This window comes from Nilaparvata lugens, chromosome 1 (genome assembly GCF_014356525.2).
Source record: "Nilaparvata lugens isolate BPH chromosome 1, ASM1435652v1, whole genome shotgun sequence".
Lineage (NCBI taxonomy): Eukaryota > Metazoa > Arthropoda > Insecta > Hemiptera > Delphacidae > Nilaparvata > Nilaparvata lugens.
This window is the reverse complement of record NC_052504.1, coordinates 69600415-69614760: the sequence shown is the minus strand read 5'-3', so window position 1 is coordinate 69614760 and position 14346 is coordinate 69600415.

Genomic DNA, 14346 nt, shown 5'->3' with positions numbered 1-14346 from the left:
TGCTTAGGAATCCGGTCTCCCCTCATCCTATTCACATGTTGTAACCAACATCCTATTATCCTATTCATTGGTGAAAATCACTTACATTGATATAAGTTTTCAGTTTGATCAGATCAAAACAAGAGTCTATTTAGTCAAATAATACGAAATACTTCAACAAATAATCCACTAATCTAGACTCCGTCTAGAGAGAAGATCTCTAGAGATGATATCGAAGAGACGATAGAGAGAGAAAAGTATTTCATATTTATTTATAAATCTATTTCTTTATTAGTTTCCATTATAAGAATATGTTTTTCAAGAGTATATTTTAGCTTATTTATTTTTCAGTTTTCACATGACGTATAAGCTACAAAAGAGAGGGATGAAGGATAGGGGTCCAAATTGTGGGGAGAGCAGAGATCATCCTTCTATTTGAATAGTTGGTGTGTAAAACTATACAGCAACAGGAACCAGAAACAGAAAGTGTAGAGAGTTCTTCATGTAATGTGAGACATCCACTTTTCGAATAATAGCAATCCCATTCTGTAGGGTGGCTGGGCTGGGGACAAACTCTCCTCCAACTACAGCAACGCTCTCAGTTCTTTTGAGATAAAAGCTCTTTCCGTGATTGCAATCTCTTTCCCAGCTTTATCAATAGCCTCTTTTAAGATCGTTTTTCTAGAATTTTCTCATTACCTGCAGTAAGGCATTAGTACAGCAGCAGTTATGTGTAATGTGCAATGCATTCGATGAACAATTGTAAAGTGGATTATCATTGAAGGATCGAAAATAAGTTTAAAAGTTCTAAGAGAGGTAATGTCAGGTTGTTGGATTGTATGAGGAATGACTATTATCATCACCAGTAAGTTGCATAATAATAATGATGTGAACTAATTCTTAAAGATAGAGTGGACCTGTGAGCTTATGAAAGGGTTGTAGAAAACAGCAGAATCAAATCACCAACTTAACATATATTATAGATGTTTTGTTTCATATTTCTCATCAGAAGTTCTTTTTGAAAATAACTTGCGGGTATGCACATTCCAAGATTTATCTTAGAGAATATTTATACAGACGTGAAACAGCTCACATGCCAGAAACAATAATTGGTTCAAACACTTTGTATTACATATAAAATAATTTTAATTTTATAATAATATTAAATGAAAAGTGGACGAATATCTCATTTTCTTTAGAAGAAATGACTCTCCAACAATAATTATACAGTAATTGTAGAATCTACTAAACATAAAGGAATAAATTTCGGTGAGGGAGATACTGATATTTGAAATATTGGGAGACGATAATACTGATATTATTTGAAACTTTTGGGGGCGACATGTTTCTGTTGTTCTCTATGGGGGTGACGCCCGGCGTGTTCCACATCGCAAACTATTATCATATACCATTCTTGTAAATCAAGTTCTTAGGTTACTATTATTGAGTGAAAACTATGCCAAATCCCATTCTAGCATTCCAGTTCCATTGTTTCATTGTGATTACTTGAGGATGAAATTGATGTGTGCACGCATTACCAATTTACACAAACATGTCTGCATTTCCGTGTACGATATTGGAAAACGGTGCTTCTGTCTTACTAGCATTGACTTTTGATTTCAGAGTATAAAGGGGAAAGGCAAATAGAATTTTGTGTGTTGTAAGATGCAAAGATGGAGAGAAAGGACAGGAAAGAGGAATGTGAATGATTGGAAGGAGTAGGGACGGAGGGAAAGCTAACGTTGTTTTCCAATAGCATTATGAAATGTTTTCTGGAATAACAATGTAGGCTGCTCCTCTCTACCGTCTCCTTTGTCTGGATACAAGGAGAGGTGCTTGAGAAATCTATTTTGCCAGCACATGTACGAACCATGTAAGTCCTCCATGTTGTAACTTGTAGAACAGCGTCGAGTCAAAACAAACATCACTTTTGATCGGCGACATTTTGTTTTTGTGTTCTTTATGAACTCAACAAGGGAAACGTTCGCTTTCGATAGTAAAAGAGGAGAAGAATCGGTGAATGGGAAGTTTTTATACGCTTGAGAGGAAAGTATCCATGAATCATCACTGAAACCCACGAACAAGATTAAATTCAACCAAATTGATCAAAAATTTATCATTTCCATCAGATATACTGGATTGAACGTCTCAGTTAAACTGATAGAGTTCATATTACTGGATCATGAAGGAATAATCACTTGAAGGATAAGGCATTGTCTAGGCAGGTCGAAAACCATCCGTATTCAATAGTCTCCACTACATCATATACAAATTTTGTTATTCTTCCATTTGGAGATATCATTCCGGATCGATTTTTCCAATTATTGTTCCAACTATTGGAGAGAGGGTTTGAAACAAATAAGCGAGAAGAAAATGTGTCTATTGATAGGTCTTGGATAAAGATCAAGCTTATTGTATCTGGATATTAAATTTATTGATTGCTTCATTCTCTTATTCATTCATCCAGAATTTTAATTCATTCGTTCTCGTAAATTACTTTAATTTCTGTATTTCTTTGTTTTATTCAAGAGCCTCAATAGATGTTACTTTGTAGTGTTCACTGATTTATTCCTTCTAGTGATCTGCAATCACGTAAAAACTCACACACACACACATACATGATAATCGACAGTAATAGGAGACTGTTATGCAAGTGTAATAGAGAACGCTCATAGACAAATTATTGCGAAATAAATGTGCAATCCAAGTGTGAACAAAGTTGATCGAAATTGACGTGCAATAATTGAACTATGTAACAGATACCGTAAGCCTATGAATCATTATTATCTACGAACAAGCATGGAATAGATTACCTATTTTTTGTAGATAATCTAGCACTTTTTGATCCATTCAAGATAGAGTCTGTGACTGAATTATTCTTCAACATTTTTTCACTCACTATTTGGCAATGTCTTTCTATTTTATTCGTTATTTGAAATTATTATGAGATCGTATACGAAGTTATTTTATCATATCCAATTTTCTATAGCAGCTGAGTTAATGCATGTTTTCATACTATTCGAATCGATATGATCAAAAGTAATACTGATATGAATAATGGACGAATTCTAATACAGTGAAAAGTGTAACCTTCAAGGAACTATCAACTTTAGATCATTAATGATTGATAGTTATTATATCCTATATTGAGCCGAGTGCAAGGAGTAGGTGCTATCATAACTAAAGACAGTGTAGGCTATCTTATGCTATTTTTTTTCTATGATACTATATAGTAGTGAAGATAATAAAATTATTACAGTACAATATCAACAACACCAATTGTTTCGTTGCAATATAATTCATGTCATTCAGATGTTCTCAAATCCAAATATCCTAATTTTTTCATCTTCTTTTTCTGTTCACTGTAATTCTTCTTGTCATCCTTATTTCTTATGTCATCCTTAGTTATCATAGCTTTGATGAACTTCCATCGAAAACTCAAGTTACAGCTCCATTCCTAATGTTATCCTGATACATTCTGCTACTTTCGAGATCCGCTATGGATAGAGCGATGTAAGATTTGTTGTAAGATTTTTGTTAAGCAACAATAATAATGCAGTAAATATAAACCCTGATATTAAGGTTAAGTAATAATAATACCATGTGATTTCCTCCAATCAGCGTCTTAGGATAAGAGAGTTAATGATCTGAGTTTGAATAAATGAAAATTCAAATTTAGTTGAATTTATATCCTCTCAAACACAAATAAAGTGTGGTTCGTTGTTATTTTTCAACAAGTTTGAGTTGAGAGTTATTTGGTGAAGTGTGGTTTGAGTCAAGAGGAGAGCCTGTTAAAATCAGAGTGGTGTAAGTCATATCAACCTTCTTCTGAGAAATTAAAGGTTTAGTAGAAGCTATTCACTCAATTCCCAAGTGAGCTATTCACTCAATTCCCTGTTTTCAGGGCCACAGGCATGTATTGTTCTCACTAATGACTATTGATTTGACCAAGAAAAAAATCAATTAACATTTTTGTAGGTGTGTTAATGACCAAAAAAATGATCAATTAACATTTTTGTAGGTATGTTAATTACATGCACCACTCTGAACACTATGATAAATATGACTCTCTCTCTCTCTGGACAGTTCCTTGAATCATATGACTTACACCACTCTACTAGTAATAGATTTATAGTTCTAGAACCCATAAACTGGACTCGAAAATAAAAAAAATGACTTACAATAAATACTCTGACTTTAACATGCTCAGGAGTAAAAGCGATAAGTAAATTTGTATCCTTCAGAAATAATAATGTCGATTGTAGAGGATAATGAGTGATCGAGATCGAGAGCAAAATTAGGTAATGTTAAGGAAGAAGAAGAAGAAGAAGAAGAAGAAGAAGAAGAAGAAGAAAAAAAAGAAGAAGAAGAAGAAGAAGAAGAAGAAGAAGAAGAAGAAGAAGAAGAAGACCAAGAAGAACAAGAAGAAAAATGAAAAATAGGGAGAAAATCGCGAGGAGTAAGAAGTGGTATAAGAAGTGTATATTGAGTGTGAAGTGGTTTGCTTCTTTCGAGAGGTGGCCTACTTCCTTCTTGGCAGCAGCCGCGCCTCTGCTGCAGCAAAATAAACATAGTCACTCTCTCCCATTCTATCACTTCCGACTTTAAATGAGTATTACGATTGAAAAGGGTTGCTTAACAATGAGACCAGATTAGTAAGTAATGTAGAGAGTATACGAAAATATACCAGAAGCGTAAAGCTAACCAAGCCACTGTTTTCACTTGATATTTTTCATCCGCTTATTTTCTTTTTTCTCTCCTCTTCTTCCATACCATCTTCTTCTTTAGCCCATTCATAACTTATTCTCAGGCTTGTGGAGCGTTTGCTGAAAGGATTGAAGTTGCATGAAACACAGATATGCAAGACAAAACGATAAATGAAACGTTTCTAAATAATTCAAAATAGTAGAAAGTTTGACTATTTTCTCTTTATTTTATTTTGGGTTCAATTTTCTAGTTTTTCGAAATTAAAATTTAACGTGGACTGCAACTAGGCCCCATTTTGGAAAGCCAATTTTCTGACTCTCAGCTGTTTGATGTCTAGAACTTATAGTCTGTCTAAAATAAGTTGAGACTTGGCCCTACATCCAAAGAAATTACAAGGTTGCCAATTCGTGTAAAATTGCAACTTTCTCAAATTTCCAATTCAACGTCAGAATTAGATGTAGAATATCATCCCTGATATCCTAGTAGAGCTAAAAAAGTATTAGAGTTGAAGGATTAAAAGGAAATTCAACTTTATGATAAAACTGGAAACATTGAGAAGATTTGTTTTTCTTTTTAATATCACTTCTCTCAGAATCATTGGGCGTCGTAATGCGTAAACATTATATATCAAATTAACGGGGCGAATGTCTCCTTCCTATTGGTGTCTGGATTAATTTTATTCGACCTGTAGTTATTTTTAATTAATGATTATGTTTTTCAATGTCGAGAAAATTTTGAGCAGAAAACATGAAATTTTTGACATGCTAGAAACTTTTTTGTTTCGTGAGATGGGTGATGAAAGTGAGAAAATTTCTCAGAAATAATTTAAATTATGATTTCAATTGTCAAACGTACTCGGAAGAACTTAATTTGGCCTCTCTGGAGTTTCAAGGAGTCAAGGATATCGGTTGAATCCTGTGCCACCATATGCTATCAATAGCTGGGATCAACAAAAACAAACAAAATACATAATGCTTGAAAAATTCAGCGATTGCAAGCCACATTATTATATATACTGAAAATGACAACCTCGCCTCGAATAATCCAAGCAGTGTTTCATTACAGCCTTTCTAGAGGCAATCAGCTGCTTGCGTATGAAATAATTCAGTCAAATATTTTGTAAATTGCGAGCTTTTAGCATACAATTTGGTACACAATGCGTACCATGCAGCCGATCTCCTAACTTTAAAATTCATTGAAAACAAAAATACGACCTTCCGACTACTTTTGACAGTTGAAAAAATAATTTTAATTATTTCTGAGAAACTTTCTCGCTTCCATCACCCACTTATATTTCAAAACAAAAAATTTCCAGCAGGTATCAAATTTCAAGCTTTCTGCTCAAAATGCCTCGACATTGACGAACATAATCATTAATTAAAAAATAACCAAAGGTCAAATGAAAATGATCCAGACACCAATAGGAAGGAGACATTCTCCTTGTGGAATGTGTAAAATGTAAATTTATATGGATGTGAATACCATACATAGAAGCTGCTTCATATTGAAAATTTCATAACACATTCATACATTTGAAATTTCAAATGTTTAAATATCTCTAAATCAAATCATCATCATCCATTAGTATAGGGATAAGAGAAGAACTTCGAAGTTTAAGAAATACCTAATACGCCATTACCTAGATCAAAGTGATCTGAAAATAGTGACATGCATGGATATGATCAGTATCTATTGCGTTTTGCTAAGTGCTGGCAAATAAACAGAATCTTCTGTGATAAGAAGCCGCTTTGTATAGAATGTGGCTTGGAAAAGTAATTAGGAGTAATGGATGACGTGATAATGTTCGAGATGTAAGCTACAAACATTTGGTCCAAGAGCATTTCAAGGGTAAAAACTGAATCCAAATGCATCACAGATGTTTATGTGTTTGAGAGTAATTTCAACACTAATAAGCTATTTTAGTATTATTTTCACAGTTAACTCTTAGGATCTATTAATCAACAGATATTTCTGTTTCGTTTCAGCACCCGACACATTATTTTTGCAAAGAAAAGACGTAACTAACTAATGATAATTCAAATAGTATTTTAGCTTCAATAAAAAACAAAGTATTATACTGTACTATGCATCTCGATTGTCGGGAATTATTATTGATTACTAGCAGGTAACCCGAGCTCTTCAAAGGTCCAATTAGAAAACTTGACAAACTGAGAAATTGACGTACTGAAATCTTAGAGAATTTTGAAAAGGCCATAACCATCCTCGGTAGATTAAGAATCTATATGCAAGATTGCAAGTTAAACAGTCCAGTAGTTCAAACGAAATCATGTATCATATCTCCACCTCAGTATCGCGTTAGCTCTCATACAGTGCAGACGTACTCGTAGTGTAGTGCAGTAGAAGTAGTGAGTCAGCAGTTGATTGTTCACGGTATTTAAGTGGAACAAAACATTGCATCAAATTTCGGTTAAAATCCGCCGTCTTTATGCAATCGAAGTGACCTACTTTCGCGCAGCCTTCAATTTTCGTTCGCGCTCGCGTTTCCGCGATCGTGAGTGAGTACGAGGGCTTTTCGAAAAGTATGTTCGCAAATTATTGACTATGGCTACGTCAAGTGGAAAATTGTTGAAACTACCCAGTTTTCTTGCCCCGGAGTTTGAAGAGCAAGAAGACGAGGAAAGCAACATCGAGAACATGGACACCACCAAACCATCAGAGATCCAGTGTTCACCGGATCGTTATATTAAATCAAATAAGCTCCATTCAGCCGCCGAGCATGCACTCTTCATCGCCTGGAAGGAGTCGGATGAGAAGAGAAAGCAGCTAGAGAAGAGCAACGTAGAACTTCAGCGGAGAATTGAAGACTTAGAATTGCGATTTCAAAAAATAGAACAGAACATTCAACAACCATGCAGTCCAGCAGTTGCTGAAAACTACTCAACTAATGAGGAGGAGTTGGCAAAAGAGACTGAGTGGATCAGGGCCCGTAACAAACGTACTACAAAGAAGAGGAAACTAAATAGTACTTTGTCTCCTGAACCAAAGAATGAGCCTACTGGTAACCATCGTCAGTTGAACAAAATCACCTCATTGCAGAAGAATAAAGGTGAGGAAGTAAAGAACAAGAAGAAAGAAACGCCACCGCCACCAATCATAGTGGATGGTATAAAGAGCCTGGAGTCTCTTCATAAAAGTTTGAAAAAAGTGACTTCAGATGAAAAATTTAGAATAAAGCTCTTGAGTAGAGAGACTTTCAAAGTAAATTCAGTAGATTCAGAAACGTACAGAAATATTACAAAAGAATTAATCAACGATGGTTTCAACTGGCACTCGTATGAAAACAAACAGGTGAGACCCATAAGAGTGATGATAAAAAAACTTCATCACTCCTGTAGTATAGAATCCATAATGGAGGACTTAAAGGCTAAGGGATTGCTAGTGGTAGATGTAGTGAATAAGTTGAAGTGGAAAACTAAAGAACCATTAGACATGTTCATGGTTTCGTTCAGCGCAGAAGAGAATGTTAAGAAGGTTTTTGAACTTAAACATATTCTGGGTTGCAGAGTAGAAGTTGAAGCATTGAAGAAAGTTAATCTAATACCTCAATGTAAGCGTTGCCAGGCTTTCAACCACACTCAGGCTTATTGCAACAAGGAGGCCAGATGTGTGAAGTGCGCTGGAAAACATGCATCAAAGGAGTGTACGAAACCTAGTGAAGCACTACCGAAATGCATTCATTGTGGTGAAGCTCATCCTGCAAGCTACCGTGGTTGCTCTGTAGCAATTGAGTTACAAAAAATACGTAACTCGAGTAGGGTAGCCAGTAAGAATATAACATCAAAAAATGTTGTCGATTCTCAGGCTCGGAATGTGGCTAATTCTCAAAGTAGGCCCACTCAACATCAAAGTAGGCCCACAGAAAAGAGAATGACTTTCGCCGAAATCGTATCCAAAGAAAATAAATCGCAGATGAAGAAAAATGAAGAAGTAAAAGACACCTCACAAATCCTACAGCTCATCTTATCTAAACTTGATAAACAAGAGAAAATAATTTCATCCCTTCAATCTCGCATCGAGAAATTAGACAATAATAGACAACAAAAACCAAAATGATTCGTTCACTAAACATAATGGAATGGAACGCAAATGGACTCTTACAACGACAACTGGAATTGGAAGCAGTTCTAAACATAGATAATGTAGATATTTGTCTCATTTCTGAGTCTCACTTTACAAAACAGTCCTACATAAAATTTAAAGGTTACAGGACCTACCACGCCTTACATCCCAACAATGTTGCGAGAGGGGGGAGTTCAATCATAATCAAAGAGAGCATTCAGCATAATGAACACGTTAAATTAGAAACTGAACGAATTCAATTGATAGGAGTATGTGTGGAAGCAGTTAATTATCGATTTGTAGTTGCAGCTGTCTACTGTCCTCCTCGATATTCATTCAGAAAAGAAGATCATCTATCAATGTTTGATATGTTGGGAACGAGATTTATCCTTGGCGGTGACTTCAATTCAAAACACATTCATTGGGGATCACGATTAACAACTCATAAGGGCAAGGTACTTTACGAAGCTGTAAGAGAGTCAAGATGTGAATCTCTTTCAACTGGAAAACCAACTTATTGGCCTACAGATACAAGTAAGATACCTGATCTCATAGACTTTTTCATAATAAAAAACATTTCAGTAAACTATTTGCAAGTAGAGGAAAGTTTTGATCTCAATTCAGACCACTCTCCAATTATTCTGAAGTTGAGTGACACTATTTTACAAAAACAAAATAATTATCCCACACTAGTTAATAAGTATACAGATTGGGATGGCTTTCAGCAAGTGTTGGAGGAAAGAATTAACCTGAATTCACCATTAACAACTGCAGATCAAATAGATGAGGAGCTGGAAAAATTTGTTACTGATATACAACAGGCAGCCTGGTGTAATACTCCGCAGACTAGGAAACGAAGAACAGTAGGAAATAATTATCCATTGGAAATAAGAGAAATGATTGCAGAGAAAAGAAGAGCTAGAAGGAGGTGGCAGCATTCACGTTCTCCTCAAGATAAAAGATTACTGAATACTCTCACACAGGAACTGAAAAGAGAGATACAGTTTATTAAAAATGAATCAATCAACAGTTACTTGAGTAATTTGACAGGACAAGGCAACACTGATTACTCACTATGGAAGGCTTCTAAGAAAATAAAAACACCCATCCAACAAGTTCCCCCTATTAGGAAACTGAATAGACAATGGGCCAAGAATAATGAAGAAAAGGCACAGGCATTTGCTGATCATCTTGTGAATGTCTTCCAGCCAAACGTTGCAGCTCAAGAAGATCTAGAAATTGAAGGTAACATCATGCAGGAAAATCAAGAACTAATGAATGTCTCAGTAGAAGAAGTGAGAAAGGAAATAAAACTTATGAATGCTAAGAAAACTCCAGGATTTGACCTGATAACTGGCTTAGTCCTGAAGCATCTACCAAGGAAAGCACTCATCAAGCTAACAAACATCCTGAATGCTTCATTCAGACTCAGATTTGTACCAGGAGTCTGGAAAGTAGCTGAAGTTATAATGTTACTCAAGCCAGGAAAAGAACCACATGAAGTAGCTTCATACAGACCAATTTCATTGTTACCTGTGTTATCAAAGTTGTTTGAGAGGATATTATTGAGTAGACTCAAGCCAATAATTGAGAGAAAGCAATTAATTCCTAATCATCAATTTGGTTTCAGAAAAAAACACTCCACAATTGATCAAGTACATAGGATAGTTAATATAATAGAGAAGAGCTTGGAAGAAAAAAAGGTTTGTTCAGCAGTTTTTCTCGACATAGGGCAAGCTTTTGACAAAGTATGGCATGAGGGACTTCTTTATAAACTGAAGAAAATGCTTCCTAAGCAATTTACAGAAATATTGCAATCATATTTGACAGGAAGGTACTTTAGAGTCAAATATGAAGATTCATATTCTGATCTAAGAGAGATAAAAGCAGGAGTTCCGCAAGGAAGTGTTTTAGGACCAGTCCTTTATCTTCTCTTCACTAGTGATATCCCTAATTTGGAGGAGAATACCACAGCCACGTTCGCAGATGACACCGCCCTACTAGCAGTAGACAGTGATGTTGGTATTGCAACAGCGAAGCTTCAGAGATCTGTCAACAAGATACAAGACTGGACCAAAAAGTGGAGAATGAAGCTCAATGAGGAAAAGTCGATTCATGTTAACTTCACCAACAAGAGAGCTGTGTACCTTCCAATCAACATCAATGGAATTAATATACCACATGAAAATCAAGCTAAATACCTAGGTATGACTCTTGATGCTAAGCTTCGCTGGAAAGAGCATGTCAAAAAGAAAAAAGAAGAACTGAACATAAAATACAAGAAATTCTACTGGCTTATTGGAAGAAACTCATCACTTTCAATACCAAACAAATTGCTCCTCTACAAGCAGATCTTCAAACCTGTTTGGACCTATGGAATACAACTATGGGGCTGCACCAAACAGAGCAACGTCACCATCATACAAAGATTCCAGAACAAGGTGCTCCGAAACATCGTTGATGCTCCCTGGTATGTGCGGAACAGCGACATCCATAGGGACCTGGGTGTCAACATGGTATCCTGTGAGATTCAAAGGTATGCAGAAAGTCATGAAGAACGGCTCCACCAACACACGAACGTCGAAGCAATCCAGCTGCTAGACAACGGAGGGTTGGTGCGGAGACTGAAAAGAAGGAAACCATTTGAATTGGTGTGCAGTGAAAGTGGTGTCTAGTGAAAAAGCAGAGCAGTGATTGAGTGAAATCTAGCTTAAGTAGTACAGTTAATAGATGTACATAATAATTATTAGTAGGTAGCAGTAAGAAATTCTAAAGAGAGTTTCACTGTAGTCCATATTATATACAATTAGTAAATTAGGTTTGATAAAATTTGCTCATTAGTCTCAAGACTAGATAGCAATAGTAATGTGATAAAAAAAAAAAAAAAAAAATATCTCCACCTTCCAATTAAAAAAATTTAATTGGATCCAAAATGGTGGTTTCATGATGTCGAACAAACTTTTGATGCGACCGAAAAGTAGCTATTTTTATTCGAATAGGATCCCCAATCACAACTATCGTCAAATTTCCATTTTAAAAGAAATATTCAGCTGTTTCCATACTTGCCACCAACTCTGCCCTATAGTGTAGATATGGAAAAAGATGAAATGTAGATAGAAGAAGAATGATAAGATAGAAAATAAAACCGTTCAATACATTTTTTTATATATGTCATTCTCAAGCAAAGTTAGCAAAGTATAACAAACTGGAAGCATGACGAATTGAAAACTTGATGTACCGGTAATGAAATCTTGGAGAATGGAAGAATATGTCTATAACCATCCTCGGTAAATTGAGAATATATATGCATAATTTCAAGTTAATCAGCCCAGTAGTTCAGACGTGATGATCAGAAACTCATTTCCTATTTTTCCTATACCTTGAGTGCATAAGCCAGTTATTCCCTTTATTATAATATAAATAACCATACAACCTAGCAAATACATTCTCAAGTACGGTAGGTCACTTCATATTCCAACGATGACAGGCGCTATCATAAAAAATAACACTGGAAAAGTGAAGCAATCGAATCAATTACCACTGATTTTCTGAATCGAATCTTAAATTGCAGTCCGCATTCTAAAGCGCCTAACAATGGTGAGTAGATGATGCTTCACTAATTGGCACCTATTATCTTATTAAATACCTCCGAATTGATCTTGAATATTTAATTCAAGTTCATTGCTAATTTATTGGAAACAATGTCGACTCAATAGGAAATGCAATTGAGGAAGGAGAAAAAAGATCGTCCTATCGTATACGAGTGATTAGAGGAAGATGGAATAGAAAATCATTTATATTGTGACCTACAAAGAAAATTTAAAAAAGATACTGAGATTTTTAATTTTTTTATAATAATTATGAATAGCTCCAACAGGAAAGTTGATTACTACAAAGAATAGTAATCGCTAGATCCAAATTCTAGTGGAATTGATTTTTTCATCCAACTAACATCATCTTGATTATAAGAATGGTTAGTATAGGACAAGTCAAGTCTGATAGAAGCACTATATTTCATAAGATCTAGCTGATATCCACCATGTCTTCATATTGTGAAACTGCCCTTCCAATGACATTCCTTATGTCAACGATAAATGCAAGGTGCACTTATATGCACTATTAATGCATTAACTGAATGTATGTAACATTATGTTTCTAACAATAGTGTGTTCAAAGGTAATAACCCTTGGTGGTGGATGAATGCATGTGAAATCCTTGATGAGGAGAAATGTGAGAAGTATTAAATTGCTGAAGACGAAGAGATGAAGATCAAAATGATCATTATTCATTAATATATTGGTTATTCTCGAGTCCTGACTATTATTGAGAGAGGAAAAATGACTAAAACAAGAACTTTGTTTCCCGGTAAAAGGTTTTCAATGTTCTTCATCTGTTTAGTCACAGAATTTACAGTTTCAATATATTGTAGATTAAAATATTCAAATTTGAACAGTTGGATCACATTCTCAAATAGAATAATGCGCTTGATGATCGATCATAAACAATGTAGATTATTGAGTCGAAATGTAAAAAGTATTAAATGATCATTAGGTTAAATTGATCATTCATTCACAAACACAACTCAATATTCTACTCACATTTAGATTATTGAGTTCAATCAACTCGGAGAATTTCGCGCAATATTGCTTTTTCATGAATAGCAGAAATTATTAATAAGAGGAGCTGACAGAGTGAACTGTCAAACGTAAACCATTCCCAACAAATTTATATGAATTTTGAAGTATCAATAGTAAAAATAGTTACAAAGAGCTACAAACAGAGAGGAAGAATACAATATAAATTATCTTAGTTATCTATATTATATTACAATCACTTGCAAAAAAATCTGGTATCACTCACACAACTTTCCTTGCCGTTATGAAAATTTATCACCTGACGCTAGTGTTCACGCGCATCTCAAGTCTACTATTCTAAGATCCAAGCCAGCTGGTGACAGGACAATAACACTGGAGACACACGAAGTCTGCTATCTCTTCATAGTGAATGATTTAATAGAATCAACATTTGCCAAAAATTTGCAATTGGATAATCACATTCTCTCGAATTTCGAGCTTATTTTTAAATTTTAGGTGAAAATGTTACTGAACATTAATTGTAGAGATTTTCATACTCAATCTATTCCTCTTGGAATTTTTTGTTTGAATTGTATCTGAAGTCTGATAATTGGGAATCTAAAGTCAAACTTTAGATGGGGGTGGAACTCCTGGAATTTTTACAGATATGGGACTTGTGGCATTTGATAGAGCTTACCAATGACTATTTTGGTATTTTGATCAAAATCGTTGGAGCCGTTTTCGAGAAAATCGCGAAAAACCCTGTTTTTGACAACTTTTTCGCCATTTTAGCCGCCATCTTGGATTGCATTAGATCGAAATTGTTCGTGTCGCATTCTTATATTGTAAGGACCTTAAGTTCCAAATGTTTAGTCATTCCGTTAATTGGGAGATGAGATATAGTGTACACAGACGCACATACACTCATACACACACACACACACACACACACACACACACCACACACACCACACACACACACACACACACACACACACACACCACA